Genomic DNA, 22,899 nt, shown 5'->3' with positions numbered 1-22,899 from the left:
CGGCCGTCAAAGGAAGGGTCAAAGTGCTTGAGAACCGCCGGGCATAGCAGGGTGTTTGTAAAGAGCCTAAGGAGAGTTATTTCGCCAGCATTACCCAGTCCCTTCATAGGAACCAGGTAACGGTGGTGTTCGGCACGATAGTGCTCAGTAATGTCTTTAAAAGAAATAAGAGGGCTGTGATCTGGGTCAAGGTCCCCCCAAGTGATGCCTGGTGCCCGGTGAGTGCGCGGGCTGCCTCATGGGCGGCTTCGTTACCTGGCATGCCTTGGTGGCCGGGGACCCATATTATTGAGCGATGAGTTGAATCGCAGTCGTGAATACAGCGGCGAAGAATTTTGTCGGCGAGAGGAGTGATCCATCCCAATTGAAAGTTGCGACAGGCTCCACGGGAATCTGTGAGGATGAATTTAGAGTCGGGATTGGAGGCTGCGAGGGCGATCGTCACCTCCTCCGCATGCGTTGAGCTGGGTGCTTTGAACGAGAGGCCGTCCACTTGTCTTTCCTCGTGTATGATTGCAGCCGTGTACCATCCCCCCTGGAGTGGTTGGGGCCTGCAATATCGACGTAGAAGACGTGTTTCTTAGCGCCATAGTGGCGGTGCAGGGCATCCGCTCGCGCCTGGCGCCGGCCATTATGGTCCTCCTTGTTCATCTTAGTTGGAAGGGGTCGAACGTAGAGGGCGCTTCTCCACAGTTCGGGCACTCGAACCCTTTCCATCATATGGTGGTCATGTTTAATATGTAACCGGTCTAAGAGGCGGCGACCGGACACGGTCTGGGCGAGACGCGTGTATTGGTTAACGAGATGCGCCTCGCGAAGTTCCCGATAGGTGTTTACCATTCCCAACGCGAGAAGACACGCGTTGGAAGTGGAGATCGGGAGGTCGAGGGCTCTCTTGAACATTTTGCGGAGTACTACCTCCAAGCAATCTTCGTCATGTTTCCGTAAGCGTAGGTATGGGGTCGAGTACAGTACTCTACTAGTTACGAAGGCATGTGCGAGCCGCAACGCATCCTTACTTCGCAACCCTCCTCGCTTGTTGGAAACGCGGCGAACCATCCGGCCGACCTGGTCGCCGACCTTGTGGAGTTTGGCAAGAGTTGTGCCTGCCTTGCGGTGTTGATTAATGAAGAGACCGAGTATTCGAATCTCCTCCACTTCTCGGATGGGACCACTGGCGAGAGAAAGCTGAACTGAGATTTTGCATTTCGGGGAAGTTCGAATATGTACAAATTGAGACTTGGACGGGGAGCATTGGAGGCCGCAGTACGTGGCATAGTGGTCTACTATGCTCGCCGCTGCTTGCAGGTATTCCTCCATCTCTCCTATGTTTCCCGTAGTGGCCCAGATGGTGATGTCGTCGGCGTACAGCGCATGCTGAACACCATCGACACCCGCCAGCTGTGCTGGGAGGTGTGCCATGGCAATGTTAAAAAGAAGCGGGGACAACACAGCGCCTTGTGGTGTGCCCCGTGTTCCCATCACAAATGGGCCGTACTCGGTCTCTTGTAGGCGTATATAGGCCAAGCGGTCCGTTAAAAATGTTTGATATAATTGAATGTACGAGCGCCGCAGTTGGTCTCGCTAAGGTGCTTTAGTATGATGGCGTGCCTAACATTATCAAAGGCACCCTTGAGATCGAGTGCCAGGACTATCTTGTCGTTATGTGAGTGTTCTGTGGGTTCGACGATCTCGTGGTGAAGCTGTAAAAGGATGTCTTGTGCCGACTTATGAGGTCGGAAGCCGAACATGGTGTCGGCGAAGGTGTCCTTGCTCTCGAGATATTCCGAGAGGCGGTCACGGACCATCGTTTCCATGAGTTTCCCTACACATGAAGTGAGGGAGATGGGCCGGAGGTTGTCTATGTTTACCGATTTCCCCGCCTTCGGGATAAAGGTTACCAACGATGTCTTCCAATCGGCTGGCAACGAAGTGTCCCCCGTCCAAATGGCGTTGATGTATTCTAGTAGGGTTTCATATGCCCGATCTGGAAGGTTTGCCAATAGTTTGACGGTTACCTTATCCCTCCCGGGCGCCGTCCTTCTGCGCATTCGTGCAAGAGCCGCGCGCAGGTCGTGAAGCTGGAAAGGCTGATCCATTTCCGGATTATCGCAGCCTACATACGAATAATCCATCCCTCGCGGGTCTCGATCCTGATTGAGGTATTGTGAGCGCAAAGCGTTCGCTAGCTGCTCCGTGTTTCCTTGAAAGTGAGGTGTTTCTTGATTTCCGATCGTGTTTGTGTAAGGTCTATGAGACTCCTGAAGAGCCGCGAAGTGTTGCGGCTCGACATCTGTTTTGCTGCGCTGTTACATCTATCTACCCAGTTAGTGTCGGCGAGCTGGGCAGCGTACTCGGCTGCTTGCTGAGTAAGGTCAGAGATACGAGCGCGGAGTTTACGATTGCGTTTCTGCCGCCGCCATCGTTTGGTTAAGCTGCGGCGAGCTTCCCAGAGGTGCATCAGGTGGTTATCCACGTCCGGTGCACGTTCCGTAAGCTGTATCTGCTTTTCGTGTGAACGGAGTGTTTGCATGAGTCCTTGCGCCCAAGTGGAGTAGCCTTGTTCCAAGAGAGAAGTTACTGGGAGGGCCTGGCGGAAAGCATTCCAGTCGGGGAGTTTGGCTTGTGCAAGGGGGCGATGTAAGGGTCGAGTGTAAATAGTAGTGTTCAGTATGCAGTGGTCACTACCGAGGGTCTCCTCGGTGTTGATCCAGTCTGCGTGTCGGATTTGTTTCGTGAGGGTAAGGTCGGGGCAGGTGTCCCGAGTGACAGAATTCCCTACACGTGTTGGGTGGACCGGGTCGGTTAGAAGAGTGATGCCCAGCGTAGATATAAGTCCCGTGTTGGGGTCTCGGTGCTGACGCCCGTTATTGCAAATGGGTCGCAAGCCCCAAGGGTAGCGTTGGCCTGGCGGCCTGGGGCACTGGAAGCATCCGAAGGTCCCGGCGAAGCAAGAGTAGACTGGTAACAGAACAACTTGTTTATTCTAACATTGCAAAAGAGCGGCCGGTCAGGTCGACCGAAGTGGAGAGACGGGAGAGCACGTAACTCAACAGAAGAAATCGGAGCCTCTCTCTCGGCGTCCGGGGGCAGCTGCTCTTATACTCTCGGCGTCGCGGGCCAGAAGGAAGGTCACGGGATGAGCCCACGCGACGGCGGAGCACGGAGCCCACGCGACGGCGGAGCACGGAGGAGCTGAGAGACATGTTGAGACGAGTGTAGTGACGCATCGCCAACCCGCCGACGGACAGACCTCCTGGCTCCTCACTTGGGGAGCTCCGCTCCCCGGCTGCCGCGCTTTGACAAGCGTGGGCACACACACACACACGCACACACGAAGACACGTGGCACTGAAACACGCCTGGACACGCTTGGCGGGGAGGCGTTGCGGCGGCGTCGAACGGGCCAAAATGTCCGCCGCTTTGAACGAAGCCCCGGCGTCCGTTGCATCCGCGCCGGCATTACCGCGCGTTGTAGGCGAAACGTAACAGACCGCCCCGCCGGGGGAAGGAGATCCCGATGGTCAGGGGACTGCATCCGCTGTCCGGAGGGATGTCGCTCGATGATGCTCATAACCGAAGTCGGGCGTCCTTTGGCGTTTCTCGAGCGCAGCGCACAGAGAAGGCCTCGTTCTCACGTTCAGGTTCACACAGGACACTGCAAAGTGACTTCGGGAGAGTTGACATTTTTGTTCTCGTTTCCGGCAAGCGTTAGAACTACGCCGAAAGTCAACCGCTCAGTCAGCAAGCACGGCACAACCCTCACTAAGCCCTGCCAGGCTCTTTCCCCTTTTATACTGCTGCCTAGTTCCTTACAGTAGTTTAGCAGCACTCAGAACGCGTCCACAAATCGGAAAATTGCACTAGAAAGCACATCATCACTTTGAAACACTACACGAAAGCAAATAGGTTAAAAATCCTGCCTCAGGAAGAAAAACATCAGTAACAAGCAATTTTGAGGCTGATTCCCACGTTAGGGGCTTCGACTTAAGCCATCGGCGTTACCGTTGAGACTCCCCTTTTTGTAACGCACCTCAAAGGAATATTGTTGCAAAGCGAGGCTCCAGCGCAGGAGGCGGCCATTTTTGGGAGAGATGGTCTGCAGCCATTGGAGAGGGCAGTGATCCGTCTCAATGATAAACCTCGAGCCAGCTAGGTAACATGACAATTTCTGAACGGCCCACACGATACACGCACACTCTTTCTCGGTGGCGCTATACGCCTGCTCACGACTCGTCAGCTTACGACTAGCATACAGGACGGGGTGTTCTACTTCTCCATTTTCCCGTTGGCACAGTACAACGCCCATGCCTCGCTCACTAGCATCGCACTGAACAACTAACAATTTTGTGTAGTCGGGCGATCGTAGCACAGGCTGGCTTGTTAGGGCGCTCTTTAGGGCGCTAAAAGCTCTTTCCTTTGTCTCGTCCCAGACGACTGTTTGCGGCTCTGTCTTTCTTAGAGCATCCGTTAGGGGAGCCGCGATATCAGAGTACCTGGGGATGTACCTCTGATAGTAGCCGGCGACACCTAAGAACGACCGAATATCGGTCTTCGTGCGCGGTTGCGGGAAGTCTCGCACAGCGGCCACCTTTATTTCAGAGGGGCGGCGACGACCCCGACCAATCACGTGTCCGAGGTAGACAACCTCGGCCTGTGCTAACTGGCACTTGGGAGCCTTGACTGTCAAGCCCGCATCGCGCAGGCGGGTTAGCACTGCCCGCAAGTGCGCCATATGCTCAGGCCAGGATGCGGAGAATATCGCTACGTCGTCTAGATACGGTAAAGCGAATTCTTGCTGTCCCCGCAACACTTTATCCATGAGGCTTGAAAAGCAGTATGGCGCGTTCTTCAAACCAAAACTCAAAACTTTAGGACGGAATGTCCCCATTGGTGAAATGAACGCCGCATACCTACTAGCCTCTTCTGTAAGTGGAACCTGCCAATAACCCCTGACAAGATCTAGGGTGGAAATAAACTGAGCGCTACTCACTCTCTCAAGGCGCTCCTCGATGTTAGGGATCGGATAAATTTGATCCTTAGTGATGGAATTAAGCCTGCGGTAGTCGACGCAAGGACGAGGTTCCTTGCCCGGTACCTCAACTAAAATCAAAGGGGAGGTATAATCACTCTCACCCGCCTCAATAACACCGAGCTGTAGCATTTTCTTTACCTCAGCCTCCATAATATCGCTCTGGCGGGGTGACACCCGGTACGCCTTGGATCGTACTGGCTCTGGGGAGGTAAGTTCTATGTCATGAGTAAGGACAGAAGTCCTACCAGGCCTCTCAGAGAACAGACCTTGAAACTCTTGTAAGAGCTGGTGTAGTTCGGTTTTCTGCTCAGGCGACAGCGATGCTTTACTTATTAAGTCACTAATGACTTGATCGGTGTCTTTCCGGTTCGTCACGGAGCCTAGTCCCGGAAGCTCGACCGGAAGCTCTTCGGGAACGTTTACCATCATGCACACCACTGCTTCCCGTTGCTTATAGGGTTTGAGCAGATTACAGTGGTAAACTTGCTGTGCTTTCCGCTTTCCTGGCAGACTCACCACGTAGTTAACGTCCGACAGTTTTTGAACAATCCGTGCTGGGCCCTCCCACTGCACGTCGAGTTTGTTCTTTAGCGATGTGCGCAATATCATGACCTCATCGCCCACCTCAAAACGACGGGCCCTGGCTGTCCGATCATAATAAACCTTGGCCCTCTGTTGGGCCTTTGCCATTGCTTCACCTGACAACTCCTGTGCCCTTCTTAAGCGTTCGAGGAGCTTAAGCACGTACTCTACCACGACTGGGTCGTCGCCCCTGCCCTCCCATGATTCTCGAAGCATGCGAAGCGGAGATCGCAGCGAGCGACCGTACACCAGCTCAGCTGGCGAAAACCCCGTAGCCGCATGCGGCGCGGTCCTTAATGCAAACATCACTCCAGGCAGACACAGCTCCCAGTCAGTTTGATGTTCAAAACACAATGCTCTCAACACGCGCTTCATGACGGAGTGGAGCTTCTCAACGGAATTCGATTGGGGGTGGTGCACTGAGCTGTGTAACAGCCTTACCCCGCACCTTTCGAGAAAGGCTGTCGTCAAAGCGCTAGTAAACACTGTGCCCTGATCTGACTGGATTTCTGCAGGAAAACCAACTCGCGCAAATATGGACAGTAGTGCATTGACTATCTCAACTGAGCTGAGTTCTTTAAGCGGCACTGCTTCAGGGAACTTTGTCGCTGGGCAGATCACAGTCAAAATGTGTCGGTACCCCGTGGCTGTTACCGGCAGAGGTCCCACTGTATCAATAACGAGCCGTCTAAAAGGCTCCGTAATGATAGGTACCAACTTCAACGGCGCCCTCGATTTGTCCCCTGGCTTGCCCACCCGCTGACAGGTGTCGCATGTCTTCACAAAGTGGTCTGCGTCCCGAAAACACCCTGGCCAATAGTACTCTTGCAAGAGACGGTCCTTAGTTTTCTTAACTCCTAGGTGTCCGGACCACGAACCCCCATGCGACAAGCGCAACAGATCCTGACGATAGCATTGAGGCACGATCAGCTGATCGAACTCCACTCCCCTGCGGTCTAGATACTTCCGGTACAGGACCCCACCTCTTTCCACAAAGCGAGCATTTTTCTTGGCGATACCTTCCTTGATAACGCAGCGTATGTTTTCTAGGCTGCCATCCTTCTTTTGCTCGGCTATCAAAGCCGACCGGCTGACTTTTAGCAACCTGTTAAGTCCGTCTGACGTAGGCGCGATGAGCAAATCTGGAGACAGCTCTTCTAACTTTCCCGTGTCGGGATTTTCCTCTCCAGTATCTGGTGCCTTTAACGCTACAGGCTCAATTTTATTCAGTTCGGGCGTGCTCTGAATACCAGCTTGCTGCGCCTCTGACCCTTTCTCATCGTTCAACAACGTCGGTCCCGCAACTACCGCCTTTGCAGCGAGCTCCCGAACCTTCGATCTGGTTAAGGCCTGAACGCTAGCCTCACCAAACAAAAGCCCCTTCTCGCGCAGGAGGTGATCGGACCTGTTCGAAAATAGGTACGGGTACTGGGGGGGCAGCATAGATGACACTGCGGCCTCCGTCTCAAGTGCTCCGAAAGGTCCTTCAATAAGCACTTTTGCTACCGGCAGTCACACGCTATGAGCTTCCACTGCTTGCTTGATCCATGCGCACTCGCCCGTGAACATATCGGGTTCTACGTAAGAGGGGTGAACTACATCCATTGTAGCTGCGGAATCGCGAAGCACTCGGCACTCTTTCCCGTTCACGAGGAGGTCTCGCATGTAAGGCTCGAGAAGCTTCATGTTCTCGTCAGTGCTGCATAAAGACAAAAACACGACTTTTGTTTTTGTTTCTGGACACTACGCCGAAAAGTGACCCGGCTTCTGGCACGTATAACAAACGCGCGCTTGCCTCGTCTCGAACCGCTTTCTGCGTTCGGCTTCGGCTGCCGCCGTCTCCTTAGGTTCGGTCGGACAGCTTTCACTCGCATCCGAACTACGTGTGTCCCCCTTTGCTCTCATGGGCGTGAACTTCGGCCTCTCAAACTTGGAGCCAAATTCACCCTTTTGACCGTCCTTAGCTCCACGAGCCCGACGCGTCACAAACTCCTCGGCTAGCTCAGCGGCTCGAGCCACCGTACTAACGTCTGGCCTATCCAAGACCCAGTACCGCACGTTCTCAGGTAACCGACTATAAAACTGTTCTAGCCCGAAACACTGCAGAACTTTCTCGTGGTCACCAAACGCTTTCTCTTCTTTGAGCCACTCCTGCATGTTTGACATAAGCCTGTAGGCAAACTCTGTATATGACTCACTTTTGCCTTTCTCATTTTCCCGAAACTTCCGACGGAACGCCTCCGCTGACAGCCGGTACTTTTTTAGCAGACTCGATTTCACTTTGTCGAAATCCTCTGCCTCCTCTCTATTCAAGCGAGCGACTACGTCGGCCGCCTCGCCGGGTAGCAAAGTGAGCAAGCGCTGTGGCCACGTTTCCCGAGAGAACCCCTGCTTCTCGCACGTTCGCTCAAAGTTAACCAGGAACAAACCAATGTCCTCTCCAAGCTTAAACGGCCACATCAGGTCAGTCATTTTGAACAATACTCGTTCTCCTGCACCGTGTGCCTGACTTCCATTACGAGCGCGTTCCATCTCTAACTCGAGACGCTTCATTTCCAAAGCGTGTTGACGGTCGCGCTCTTCTTTTTCTTTCTCTTTTTGCTCTTTAAGTTCGCGCTCCTGTTTCTCTTTTTGCTCTTTAAGTTCGCGCTCCTGTCTTTTTGCCGTCTCCCTCTCCTCAATGGTCTCAAGGCATTCCGACAGCTCGTCATCCTCAGCTTCTAACTCAAGAATAGCCCTTAGCAGTTCTGGTTTTCTGAGTTTGTCTGAGACATCCAGACCCAACTCTCTTGCAAGCTCCAGCAATTTCGGTTTGCGCAACGACTTCAAATCCATGGCTGCTCTGAATGCTGCTTTCTCTACTGCCTACTATTGTCTTGCCGAAAACTAACCCGGCAGCAACGACAACCACAATTACCAGCTCTGTTTCTGACACTAACAAAAGCCTGGCAAAACTCAGAAGAAGAAAGTCCCGCACTCACCAATCCTCGCAGCCAAGAATTCAGCGCAGTCGTTCCGCTGCAGGCAACCAGTCATCACACAGGGCTCGTTGCACTGCTCCCGGATGGTCGTTGTGCTGCTCAGCATACATTCAACCGCATCTCTTCGCTGCTGGCCTCCGTTGTCGCGATCTCACCGCTGGCAACCAGCTGTTGGGGTCTCGGTGCTGACGCCCGTTATTGCAAATGGGTCGCAAGCCCCAAGGGTAGCGTTGGCCTGGCGGCCTGGGGCACTGGAAGCATCCGAAGGTCCCGGCGAAGCAAGAGTAGACTGGTAACAGAACAACTTGTTTATTCTAACATTGCAAAAGAGCGGCCGGTCAGGTCGACCGAAGTGGAGAGACGGGAGAGCACGTAACTCAACAGAAGAAATCGGAGCCTCTCTCTCGGCGTCCGGGGGCAGCTGCTCTTATACTCTCGGCGTCGCGGGCCAGATGGAAGGTCACGGGATGAGCCCACGCGACGGCGGAGCACGGAGCCCACGCGACGGCGGAGCACGGAGGAGCTGAGAGACATGTTGAGACGAGTGTAGTGACGCATCGCCAACCCGCCGACGGACAGACCTCCTGGCTCCTCACTTGGGGAGCTCCGCTCCCCGGCTGCCGCGCTTTGACAAGCGTGGGCACACACACACACACGCACACACGAAGACACGTGGCACTGAAACACGTCTGGACACGCTTGGCGGGGAGGCGTTGCGGCGGCGTCGAACGGGCCAAAATGTCCGCCGGTTTGAACGAAGCCCCGGCGTCCGTTGCATCCGCGCCGGCATTACCGCGCGTTGTAGGCGAAACGTAACACCCGCCAACTTACGACCACACGGCTCTTCCTTGCGATAGCCCCACATGGGACAGGGGGCGTTAAAATCGCCCACTATCATCAGGGGATCGCGACCCGTGATCCATAGCGCTGCGCTAAAGATGTTAAAAAAAGTAACGTTTTTTTAGTTTCGGGGGGCAGTATATATTAAGTATGTGTACGGGGCTATTTGTTTGCCGCAGGGGGAGGGCAGAAACCATCACGTACGAATATTCCAGATTTAGGTCGAGATCAACCTCCTGCGCTGTGTAGCCTTTATGGACTAGGAGACAGGTGGACGGGTCTAGCTGAAAAGCGTTATAGCCCGAGAGCTTAACCGCAGCCCCGGTTTCTTGCAGTGCAAGAACTGCGGCGGGGTATTCGAGATTTTCAATGTACGCCATTAAGTGGGCGCGTTTCGTCCTGTCTTTGAAACCCCGACAGTTCCACTGTACAAGAGAGATAGCTTGCTGTCTTTGTGGGGGGCGCCGCCCTCTAGGGAGTTGGTTGGGAGGGGACGCAGCCATGTTGATTTGAAGGGAGATCGCCTTGGAGAGCCGGCCTAGGCTCCGTCACCTGCAGCTGGAGCGATTCCGGCTCCTCCGAGAGTTCGGTTAGATTGATGGGTCGGGTGAATTTTGATGGGCGGTTCGCGTCTTTGAGGGGTCCCGTTCGGCGGAAAATGCGGGGGTTTGACTCTAGCCACGTCTTAATGTTGGCCGTCACGGCGGCCGTAACCGTAGCTGTGACCGCCTTGAGAAGGCTGTCTTGAATTTGGCCAAAATTTGATATCTGAGCCGTTAATTCGGCAAGGGCGTTTTCGAGGGCGGTGAAACGCACGTCAGAGCTAGAGGGTGTCAGGTCCGCCTGCACCACTTGCATCGGCTCCGGAGCTACATGGGCAGGGGGCGGGGAGGACGGAGCCGTTTCTAGCGCGTGAATTTTCGCGTTAAGTTGAGCATTTTGTGCCCGGAGAGTCTCGAGCTCGCGGCGGAGGTCCGCGACGTCAGAATTATGGGGGGGATGAGGAGGAATCTTTAGTGGGGGAGAAGGTAGGGGAGTGCGGGGAGGCGGAGGAGGCCCGTCTCGGCTGCCTACCTTGGGCTGAGACGTATTCTTTGGTGTGCCAGACAGAGGGCCTTCGAGAGCCGGAAAGTCCCCGTCTTGGAATGTAGGGGCGCCTGTATCCCATGACACTTTCGGGTTAGTTGACCGAGGTGACTTGGGTGCACGTCCAGGCAAGGTGCCCGCCGGTGGCACTGGTCCGGTTGTGCCTTTCGTGCTCTTGTTGCTAGTCGTGGGAGCTATTGAAGTGGTGTCAGAACCCGAGGGCACTGCAGTCCGAGGTTGGGTTCGTTGACTGGTCGGCTTGCCCGGTTGTTGCAGCCGTCGAAATTTGGCTTTGCAGTCTTGCGAGCCCGTAAGATGAGCCCCACCGCACACGATGCAGGAAGGAGTGCACTCGTGGGGCGCCATGTTGCCGTCTTCGAGGACTGCGACCATTTCGCCGCAGTGTCCACAGCGATTGTCTTGAGGATTCGGGCATAAGTCCGGACGGTGACCGATGGTGCCGCATCGGAAACACGCGGGAATAGTCGGCTTATATTCGCGCACCACAGTCACCACACTGTTATAGTGCACGTAACGCTGTACTCTGTGTCCCACGAAGGTGAGCAAGGCAATCGTCGACTTCCCCAGCTTGCGGATGAAGGCTATCTCTCCTCCGCGCCACTGGACTTTAGATTTCAGGGTGGTAGAAGTTTCCTGCTCATGGACTGTAATAATCCCCCTGCAGACTTCACCGTTGACTTTGGCGTGTCCGACCACCGGGATGGGGCCTTTCGAAGCATTGAGTGTAAATTCACGAGCGAGTGCGTTCGCCACATTGACGTCTTGAGTGGTGGCAATGACAATATTCTGGTCCCAGATGGGCCAGACACTAAGAGTGTCCACCGAAGATGGATTTACATAGGCAGAGAGCAAAGCACCAAGCTCACCGTTCTGCAGGGCTGTCTTCAGGGAGATCGTCACTCTGGGCTTGATGACAATCGTGAAATCTTCTTTGCGGAGTCGAGGCATAGCGGTGGGCCGCCATTTCTTCGATCCCGCTGCTTGCGAGAGCTGAGGGTTGGACTTTTCAGGATTCGTAGGCACAGAAAGGCTGGAACTCATGGAGCGTCCGTTGACCGCCGCAGTGTTCGAGCGTTGCTGGCGTTTACGAAGTGCCACCAACGAGAAAAGGCCTTCATCCACTATCTCCTCCGTCGGAGTGGAAGTTTCAAGCGAAGACGGGGCTTCTGCGACGATTTCTGACCATGTCATTGTCTCGGGATCGTACCCGCGCCAAGCAGAGGCCGCCATGGCAGTCGCGGAGAACGATGGAGATCGAGTCCGGGGCGTTAGGCTCAGCTGGGTGAAGTGGCGGAGACAAAAATGGGCCTAAAAGGCCTCAAAAGATGGCCCACCTGCTCCAGAGCGGTATCTTCGGGCGCCGGGTGATGTTATCCGTCTAGCAGAGGCAAAATTTCACGGGGTCCCTTGGAATTTTCGGTAAACCGGAGGAAAATTGCGGGAGCCGATGTGAGGCGCGTCCACTCGCTCCGCGCTCGCAGCGTTCCTCCCCCGGAGACGCCCGTGGACGTTCTGGACTTAGGAGCGCAACGTACCAATACGCCAGCGGCGTCTGAAGCCCCCCCCCCCCCCCCCCGAACCTTCCGATGGAAGCGGAGACCGTCAGGGAGTATTGCAGAGATTAGAAGCACGGTGCAAAAAGTAAAATCGAAAGCGGCCATGAAGAGGAACCGTGTTACCACGGCTCCTCGGATAGCGCCCGTGGAGAAACATCACAAGCGCTCCTTGTGACCTGTAAAGATCATTCCTCAGAGGTATAAATCATTGGCCGGAGTAACAGCAGTTTTATCACTATCGCTTACTTAAAGCTAGCAACCTCTAACTGCGTGAGTTTGGTCGCACGCAGGAGGAAGCAGTGGTTTCTAAGTCTGCTACTGCGACAAAACCTTTACATTGCGTTTATTCAGGAAACAAAACTTTCATCGAGTGTGCAGTTGGAAGAGATGGACCACTTTGTTCGCAACCATTACTCGTTTCATTTTTCGCCTGCTTGTAATTACAGTGGAGGGACGGCAGTTTTGGTAAAGAAACACTCAGCGGTACTAGTATACCCCGAGTGGACAAGGACCGAAACGGCCGTGTATGTAGTGTGGATTTATTATACCGGAATGAACCACACAAGCTTATTTCGATTCATGCTCCGAATGACCCATCGCTAGGAAAAGAATTATTTTCAGGCCTGAGGCAGTATCCTGACTCACCATGCCGTACCATATTTGCCGGAGACTTTAATTGTGTTTTACGTGCTTCTGATTGTTCAAAAAAGCGTTCTCCAGATACCAGCCTAGCAGAGCTCAGGAAGCTTTTGAGACTATGAGTTGCAGGATGTTACCGAACTTTCGCCACGAGTTAAATGACGGTTTTCCGCATTGGCAAGGGGAGTGTCATTCAAGGGTTGATCGGTTTTACGTGTCTAGCAACCTTTGATCGTACAACGTGCGTTATAAGGTACAACCTGTTGCATTCTCAGATCATGCATTTGTCACAACCATAGTTGAAGAAAAGAAAAGAACAAGAAAGAGGCACAAAGAGTGGCAGTTGTGGAAGCTGAATGAGAGTCTGCTGGGTGACAAAGAAATATTCGGCAGCATTAAGAATCTAATCAAGGAAAAAAACGAGCGGAGGAAAGGTAGACGCGATATTGTGGGAAGAGATAAAAGAAGAATGTAAGATGATTCTAGTTGCAAAAGGACAGGAAAAATCAGCACTAAAGAAGAGCGAAAAGCTGAGCTTGATACGAACTCTCAAAAATCTAATCGAAGCCGAAAACTGTCACCCGGTACCCTCACAGAAGATATCAAAGAGTGCAAAGGCCAGCTGCTGTCGATCTTGGAGAAGGAATATAAAGGCGCCATGAGCCGGTCTAGGACGAAATCACAGCAGAGAGATGAGGAACCGCTCAAGATTTTCAAGACGAAAGAAAGACAGCGTGGCAGGAAAAACACAATAGAAGCAATACAGAGCGGGGACAGCATTCTGAAATCACAAAACGACGTCGAGGCTGCTTTTGCTCAAGCATACGAGGACCTCTCCCAATGCGGAAGTAACACATGCGACCGTGAACTCTTGCAAAAGTATGCTGCAACGGTAAACTGCATGGATGATGAGACCAAACAGCATACGGATGAGTGTATATCAGAGAGCGAAACAGAATGCGCCATACAGAAGCTCAAACCAAGAAAGTCGCCAGGAGTAAACGGACTCAGCACTGCCTTGTACAAGAAATTTTCACCGGAATTACTACCAATATTACGCGACGTGTGCGATGACATTTTGAAACGAGAATTGCTGCCGCCATGTATGCGACGAGGTCTTACTGTCTTACTGCCAAAGAAGCAATCAAGGCAAGTGCCGACAGTAAGCGATTTCCGCCCCATTAGTCTTTTAACGACCGTATACAAAATTCTTGCTAAAATTATAGCTAGACGGCTGGACTTTTCCCTCGGATCAGTTATAGGGAACCACCAATCTTATGGAATCAAAGGACGTCGCATCAGTGATAACCTGCATGCCATGGGGATACTGTGCGAAGCTACCTCCGTTGATGGATTCAGGGCAGTGGTTTTACAAGTGGATCTGAGCAAGGATTTCGATAGAGTAACACAACTTTCTCTTCAATTTACTTAAGGCCTGTAACATTGGGGACCGGCTTCTAAAATATATGTGTCTGCTACAGACAAGTGACGACGCGACTGGTAATCAACGGGCAAACGACTCCGTCAATAGAGCTCAACAAGTCCGTTAGGCAAGGATGCCCCATGTCACCAGTTCTTTTTGCTCTGTACTTGGAACCCCTGCGCCGAACAATTCTGAACGACAGCGACATAACAGGCTTCAGTTTCGCAGATACTCCTCTGAAAATCCTCGCCTGCGCCGACGACCTTACGCTTATGGGTGCCTCTAGAGAGGAAATACGCCAAGGAGTGCAGCATGTCATGGACTTCTGTAAAGTTTCTGGTGCTAAAGTCAATCGAGAAAAGTGCGCGGGGGCATGTCTAGGTGCATGGGACTTCCACTTCCTAGAGGTGAAGTGGACGTCTGAAATCAGCCGCTACCTCGGTGTGTGTTTTGATACTGCCAACCTACAGAATGGAGAAAATGCCATTCGAAGTGCTACTGTCGCGGCAAAAGTGCAACAGTGGCACGGGAGAACGGTCCCGCTTATGAACAGAGCCTTTGTGTGTAACACTGTGTTCTTTCCAGCTATATGGTACTCAGCGCAGGTGATGCCCTGTTTGCCGGCTCAGGTGAATCGAGTACATAGATTTTGCGCAACATATATTTGGGAGTCACGGTTTGAGGGCATGAGGCACAGTAATTTATTCTTAAGTAAGGCAAAAGGAGACCTAGGGCTGGTAAACATAGAGGTAAAACTCAAAGTTCACAGGTACCATTTCTTCAAAAACCAAACCCATCATATTATACGTCATCGTTTCAAACAATTCGGAGGGGGGTACTTGGGCGAGTGGATCGATGGTGTCCAGGGAGTCCCACGAGCCCGCACCCTAAGATTCTACAGGGAGGTGGAGCAGGCAGCTCGCTTCTTCGAGCAGTATTTTTCTCAAGAGTACGTAAAAAATGTAAAACAGGAGAACCTCTACTGGAGCACTATAGATATGCTTTTCCCACCACCACTATATCGGTCTCGAGCCGGAAGCCAGTTGGAGTCTGACGTTTCTAAGCGTCTACCAAAATATCCTGTAGAAACAGCGACTAAGGATTTCTTTGTTGGGTTGCATGTCGATTAGATTAGATTGCATGTTAGGTTGCCTGTAAAACATGGCTACGTAACAAGGTTCTTTTCGTACCGTGGTGAACGGGTTGCCCCTCTGCCCTTATCCAGAATCGTTGCAGCACGTATTTTTGTTTTGTACAAACGTAGTACACTTTTGGCACAACATACGAATTGTGTTCGACGTGCACATATACCCAAATTGGGATAACGTAAAATTTCTGACACTGGAAGATGACAAAAATAACAGTATTGAAACCCTGTTGTTGCTAAGTTTGTATGCAATTTGGAGATCACGAAGTGACTACGTCCTAGCTCTTGAAAACGCGACACCTTAGTGGACGCACTTTTTTGATGCTTTTGCGTATACAAGTTCGCTGCTGGGCGGCGAAGATGAGTTTAGCAAGAGATGGCAGGTGTGGGAGAAGCGCCTGCAGCAAGCACGAGTACTTATATAGATGTGCGATTTTCTTTGTATGTGTGTGTTTGTTAGAAAACTGTAAAAGAAGAACGCTTCAGTGCATGGTACCTACCATGTTAAAAAAAAGAAAGCAAAAAAAGGAAGTCGCAGAATAAAAGGAAAGCATTTGTGGTGCAGCCTGCTAAAGCGTCGGGTTGCTGTCCTTGAGGAACCCGTGCCGTGTGGGTTCGATTCCGCCCAGCATCGGAGAAATTGTCATTGTAGAGCAGCCCATTTCTACTGGCATATACTTAGCTACCCAAGTTGGCATCAAAGACGTTCATTGAAGAGTGGCACAGGCCTACTAGTACATCAAATGGTTCCCAGTGATCCAAATTGGCATCATATTCACTGAAGACCAGCATAGAGCGAATGGCACATACTTTGAGGTTGTTTGATTCCATGTGAGCGTCGGAGAGTTTCATTGAAGAGTAGTACATACCCTGTCCGTCCTGTACAGGAACCCACGTCGGCGTAGAAGAGATTCGTGGAAGAGCGGCCCACATGTGTATACATTACCCGTAGTAAAACAGCGCCAGAAAATACAAGAGACCAAATGAAGCAGAGCGACACGTACACAGGGCGCACTAACAACTGAATGTTTATTCACTGGATGCGTAGAATAAGTACTGGCTGAACTTGAACAAACAGAAGACAGAAAAATATGAGAGACATAAAAGAGCATCACATCATCATGCCTACTATGCGTGGAGAACGGTTCCTATAAGGAATCTGACGTCTTTCTCCGAGAGCATGACGGACGGCTTGCTGACACATGAATCGCCCAGATTTTTTTTCGTTATTTTTTTTATGTCTAGGGCTTCGACGATCTGGGTGAAAGCATAGTAGGCTTGATTATGCGATGCTCTTTCATGTCTTATATTTTCCTATCCTCTGTTTATTCATCCTTAGCCAGTACTTATCTGTGCTTATTCTAGTACTTATCCAGTGAAGAAACCTTCAGCTGTTAGTGGCGCCCTGTGTACCTGTCGTTCTTCTTCGTCTGGTCCGTTGTGTTCTCTGGCGCTGTTTTACTAAGAATATGAACCAACTAGCACAAAATTACGTATTGACCAGTTACTCATTACCATATACTCAGTGACCCACGTTTGTTGGACGGTTGGTTTCGATTCCTGTTCCCTCAGTACAATAGCCCGTTGCAATACCCATTCAACTATGGACTACCCAGTGACCCAGGAGGGCGCGAAAACAGTTAGAGACAGACACACATGCAGTTATCCCCTGGAACGCATAAAAATTAAGTGACCAAAATGGAACTCGAGTGTTCATGGGAAGAGGAGCGTTCATCCACGTAGAAGTGAAGATATTTCACTTAACCACAAAGACAGTTTCGCTTATGACCAATCAAATTACATATGCGCGGAATCCGCCAATTTTTATAAGTTGGTAATACTGCTAACGTTTTTTCAGCGATGAGGTATGAAAAGCAGGCATCTCAGTCAGTTTCGTTGGAAGAGTTTATCTGGTATTCCTAACTTCACACTGTGTAATCCGTACAGGTGTAGACGTACGGCCGGACGGCCGGAAAAGCAACAGATAGACAGATGCTAATGAATGAGGTGATACTACTCTGTATATATATATATATATATATATATATTAGTACGGAAACATTTACATTTTCTTAATATTACACGGTAGTTTGCCCTCCATTCTTCTCTGCACTGCACGTTAGCGAACATGATGCATCTAAATTGCGCAATGTGGATTTATTATTAGTCGTTATGCACAGGAAGACACCCTCCTTCTAGGTCGCGACTTCTATTGTACGCTGACTCCCTTTGTCATTGACTAAGTGGGGAAGTGCACGCAGGAAACAGCGGCATTGCCCTATACTTTATCAGCGTCAAGCTCGAAAGTGAGCGCTGCCGTCCGGCAGGTGTATCGTCTAAGTCAGTGACGTATGCGGTTTATGCGAAGAGTTTCATGCCGTATACTTTGTCGAAGGTGAAAAAGCCTTATTATGGGCATTCTTCAGCAGGTAAACGCTTGATAACTACAGCTACCAGAGAATATTTCCATGGTGTTTTATGCATAAAAAATGAAAGAAAGCACCAGCAATAACATACACAAAATGAAGTTAAAAATCCGAGAACAAGAGGGATACGGAGCCCACTAGCAACCTTTACAAACGGCTATCCAATTGATCGAATCGAGCCGCTGACCGCACTTTGCAGCGGCTCGCGAGTCCTGAGGGGGTCATGTAGTGTACACGGCGGCAACTTAACGAGTACCAAAAAAAAAAAGTCGCAGCTTCGCCCGAAGAACTAGGCATTGATTGCGATAACAAATCAGTAGGCAACTATACGAAGGGTTGTAGTTTCAATGGTCACACAAACTTGTAAACAATCGCTTACTAAATAAATTAAGAAGCATGCACGCGCGCACAAGGAAACATGAACACATCTCACTTGTACATCGCGGAAATTCGCTGTCAAAACCCTGGAGTCAGCAGCGCGGCAGCAGTAGCGAGCGAACTGACCTTCGTGTTACCTCTCGCGTCTAGGCGAACTAAGCGGCCAGAATTTAGCGCCCACGAAGCCCGCGGCCCACCTGGAGTATGTACTCGTCGCAGATCATCTTCAAGAAAAGGCTCGCGTGGCCGCGGCATACTCAGCAGCCACCGGATTAGAATGTCTCCCTCCATTCTCTACACCCCCCCCACTGTCTCGCGCGCGACAGAAGACGCCACACTTCCTCCCCGCTTTGCTCCCTTCGGCGCACGAGAATGAGCTGCCATCCTTGGCTCACCCTAGCACGCTTTCTCTCACACGCACAGCGTACGGCGCGCGGGGACGATTTCATCGCCCTTGGAATTTGTACAGAACACCACTGTCGCGACGGCGGCGGAAATGCGCCTGGAGTGTCCGTATAATCTCTATTGGAATAAAACATTTAATTACAGCGCTATGGAGCGGTCAGCTCTTCAAGCTCCCTGACGGAGAGCGACTGTGTACACACTCTAGCTTGTGCTAAAGGCTGCACTCTCCACATTTGCAGCCGCCGCTTGGTACACGGAAGCCAGTACAACGAATCTTCTAACCGCCACCGTTCCAGCAGGGGTAAAGGCACTGGCGCGTGCACCCGCACACACGGACACCGCCGGCGTCTTCCTTGCGGAGAGGAGGAGAAGAATGCACACGCGAAGCTCCGCTCGCTAGCTGAATGGAGACAGCACCGGCGAGCCCACGCAGACATCAGGGCGTCGCGCGCGCCCTAGAGAAGGAGGGGAGCAGGTGCACATGAAATCCAGCGTCCTTTCGCCGGTGCGGCCTCCTATAGGCGTCGGTTGCGGGCGGCTCGGCTTATTACCGCAAAGCTGTTTATGGCTAGCCGATTCGCCTGTCCATCCTATTGTCGCCTGAGCGCCGAAAACTCCCCCGCTGCAACTTCAGGATCTCGACCAACCGGGAAAACCGGTAAAACCGGGAATTCCCAGGAATCTTGAATAGTCTGGAAATACTCAGGGAAAACTCAGGGAATTTGTGCTTCTATCAGGGAAAATTAGCTGCAATTTTATTGAAAGTGAACGGAAGTCGCGGTAATGCTGGCTCGCGTAACAGAGAGGGATCGTAACGAATCTTCTTTTAACGCCGTGTCGTCGGAGGAGTTGCCAGTGTACAGTCGATGGGCGACTTTCCGGACGCCCGATAATTCAGACGGCCAGACCACCACGCACCTCACAGTCAGTGTATCAGAACGTCTGAAATTTCGTACGCAAGAGCCCTTCGCCGTCCAACTTTCCAGACTTCTTGCCGTGACCGCAGGTCCGAAACGGCATTAATGCCACCACTGCCGCCGTTTTGATTACCTCACCGCCGTGGTAAACGCTAGGCCTAGCTGCGTTCGCTATTAACGCTATTAACGTTCGCTATTAAGCTTCTTGCCGTTCGGCGACGTGTTTTTCAGTGAAAGAATTCGCCGCTCTCAGCAATGGCACCGATTCCGCCTTTGTGGTCCTCGCGACTGGCTTCGAAGCTCGGAAAGCACGACGCGTTGAGTCATGCCGGATCCCGAAAGTCAGCTACACCTCGATACAGCAATGTTATGCGGCGAAGCATAAGCGTAGGACGGGGCAATTGTCACGGGACACAATATGTATTCCTTAATTATACACGCGTCTACCCACCATCTCATGTCACAATACGAGCACCGATATGCTTAATAAGTGCACTGGCAGGCTTTTTCGCATGTGCCTGTTGCGATTGCAGCCCTTAATGGCAGTAAAACACATGCATCAATTGTTCGAACTGCCCGATTTTACGGACGTTATCGCGGCCCCTAGGGAGTCCGAAAAATAAGACGTTGACTGTGCAAGTGACAAAGAGCACGCTTCAATTGGTCCGTGGAGCGAACGCGTGGTGGAAGAAGAACAGAAAAGACCTACGCATTGAGGAATGAACGGGAAAGAAAGTCTGCCGCTGCTTCTTTCAAGGAGCTTGAGGTGAAAAAGCAAATTGTTGGATGACGCCAAGATGCAGGTGTCCCGCATCCAAACCAAAATAAACTCTGTAAAGCAGTGAAACGCAACAAGGAGGTGTCGTGCACAGGTTGTCAGTGTGTCAGGAGTGTTGAGGTTGACACCCCAGCTGTTGAGAGAGAACCTCACTTGTGACAAAGTTCGGGACGCATACCAATGAGCTTACTATCAGTTGATAAAAATAGCAGATATCCCCTTCAGTCACGGCGTCCACATTTGTTGACGCGACCTATTTTTGGCCGTTTCTGTGCAGTGGTAGCAAGAAATAGACCACAAACGTTAAGCTTAGTGTAAATTGAATATTCTGATAACTTAAATTACTTTCATTTTGCTTCTGATTGATATGTATTGTTACAGAGTATCGCTGTGGTGAAGGCACTACCATGTTTTACGTGATGCTTGGCGAGGGGCATGTCGGTAGCAACCTTGAAATATTTTTTTATGTACTTGAGGCCAATTAATAACTTGTGTATGTAATTAGAGCAGGAGATTTAATTCTTTTTATGAAGAAACGTAGCATGACTGACTTTGCAATATTCAAATATTAAGTTAATAATTATGATGACTCTTCATAAAATGCTCAAAGAGGAATTCTACCGCCCTGATTTGCTTTCAGTGGAGTCTCAAGCACCAGCTGTGTTTCACACATGTATCGACAGTCGATCATAATTCGTGACTGAAGGGGATATTCGAAAACATTTGTTTCAGTGTGTATCTCCTTTTTATTCATATTTGAGAATGTTCGCAAGCAGCAACTGCGTACCGAGGATCCGGCAGCCTACCAAGCCGTCATTTAATGAACCGTCGGGATGAACCAAGTGATAAACACCGGGGCCGCACGTTTCAGCATCGCTGGTTAACCATCTGCACGGAGTGTTTGAGCAGTGAATTTTTTAAAACGTCCGGGCTTTTGCCATGGCTTTGACTGCGCGACACAAATTGTTCACCCTACATGCCAGTCGTAAGAGAGGTTCCGTGTACGTTCACGTCTTAAGCGCAGCGGCGGCGGGGACTTGTGTACGCATCGGGACAACTGCGGCAAGTACCCTGTGCCTGATTGTAAATTTATACCACGTCTGGCGTGTCCAAGAGATAAAACGCACCAGCCTAGGATAGTAACGTGAAAACGTACAGGCCGGGAACCAGCCATGGCCGTGCACGGTGCCGGTAAATGCTATGTTACACAGAGGAGCTAGGTCGTCCTCTCGAATCTCGCTGGCAAGCACTCGTCCTACAGGCCTCGCAGACAGCTGCTTGTATTTCTTTCGTTTGAACAAGCGGCACCGACTGACCATAGGATATCGACTAACAATCGGGCTATTTGCAGAAAATGCGTTACAAAATTAAATCTTTCATAGCATAAAAAATTGTCCGGTGGCTTAACCCCAATATTGAAGCTCAAAAAGAAAGCCGAAAAGAAACAATACGCCATGCTTACGTTACGCTCGTTTATAGGTACCTTGATCAGCTTCTTTCTAAAGAAGACCATTGCCAGCAACCATGTAAAAAGTCCTCTGCTTACAGCTCTACAGAAAGGAAATGCGGACAAAGCCTACGTGCGCAAACATAAATTTCTTGTCGGAACTTGGTAGTGTAGTTTGAAGATAGTTACTTCTAGTTTGTGTGCTAAGCGAATTATCTACCCTTTCGGAAAGTAGGTGCCGATGGTCAGAATATGAGGCCACACTGGATTTAGAAAACTTACTCAGCATTGTTAGTCTCCAAAATCTACCTACAGTAATATAGGCGGTCGGGAGAAAGACACAATATACAATAAAACACGGACTCAAACGTGGCCATATTTCCTAAGGCACCCAAATACAGAAAAAAAATCGGCGAATAAGAAGGGGAGAACAGACGCTTTGTAACATCTTCCCTGTATTTGGATGATTTAACAGATGAACAGATAGATAGTGGGACGGCAATATGTACTGATGAACAAAGGGAGTTGAATTTGCAGAGCGCAGAATTCTACATAGATTGGAGTAAATTCAAGTAGTGAAAAAGGCGTTCATCCAACAAGTGCTTCATAAAGAATTTAATATGAAAAAATGTTAGCGTTGTTTGCATAGATAACAAATATATTACCGACAATGTCCACTACGTAAGGTTCTAGGATTACATCATAATTTTTTTAGCTACCTTCCTCGAACGGTACCCACGCAGACAAACTGTGGCGCATAAATATAGAGCCAATGATCTTTACAAAAATGGAGCCGGTTGCGACACTGCCTGGTGTCGTCTGAAACGATATTCACGCAGCTGCAAAAAAAAAAACGTTTCGGCTATTACAATCCGAAATATCACAGCTAACGCAGACAACAGCGCTTGCAGAGAAAGTTCAGCGTTTGGAGCTTTGGAAAGCTTGGAGAGTAGAAGACAGCGTCAGGGCGTTTCGCTATCTAGAGAAAACACAGGGACGAATCTCAGAAGCGGCAGCTGCAGAGGAAAGGTCACACCCACGTTTTAATACCGGGCTGACATACATGCGATAGGTCATTAGCAGTGCGCATCTCCGTTTCCTGAGTGATTCATTCTTTGTTGTATTCCGAGAGCATGACAGCACTCCGGGACGACGTGTTCAATGAAAGACACTCAGTTTTCGACTTCGGGGATGACATTTCGCTACATGTATACACTGGATTTCGTAGCGGAACAACAA

General features: G+C 50.8%; 1 protein-coding gene across 1 annotated transcript in view; it reads right to left on the bottom strand.

Annotated features, from left to right (window-relative positions):
- Positions 1–22,899, bottom strand: part of LOC126524665 (uncharacterized) — a 113,186-nt gene that overhangs the window by 79,521 nt on the left and 10,766 nt on the right. The window lies entirely within an intron of this gene.

This window comes from Dermacentor andersoni, chromosome 3 (genome assembly GCF_023375885.2).
Source record: "Dermacentor andersoni chromosome 3, qqDerAnde1_hic_scaffold, whole genome shotgun sequence".
In the NCBI taxonomy this organism is placed as follows: domain Eukaryota; kingdom Metazoa; phylum Arthropoda; class Arachnida; order Ixodida; family Ixodidae; genus Dermacentor; species Dermacentor andersoni.
This window is presented reverse-complemented; position numbering and strand designations above follow the sequence as displayed.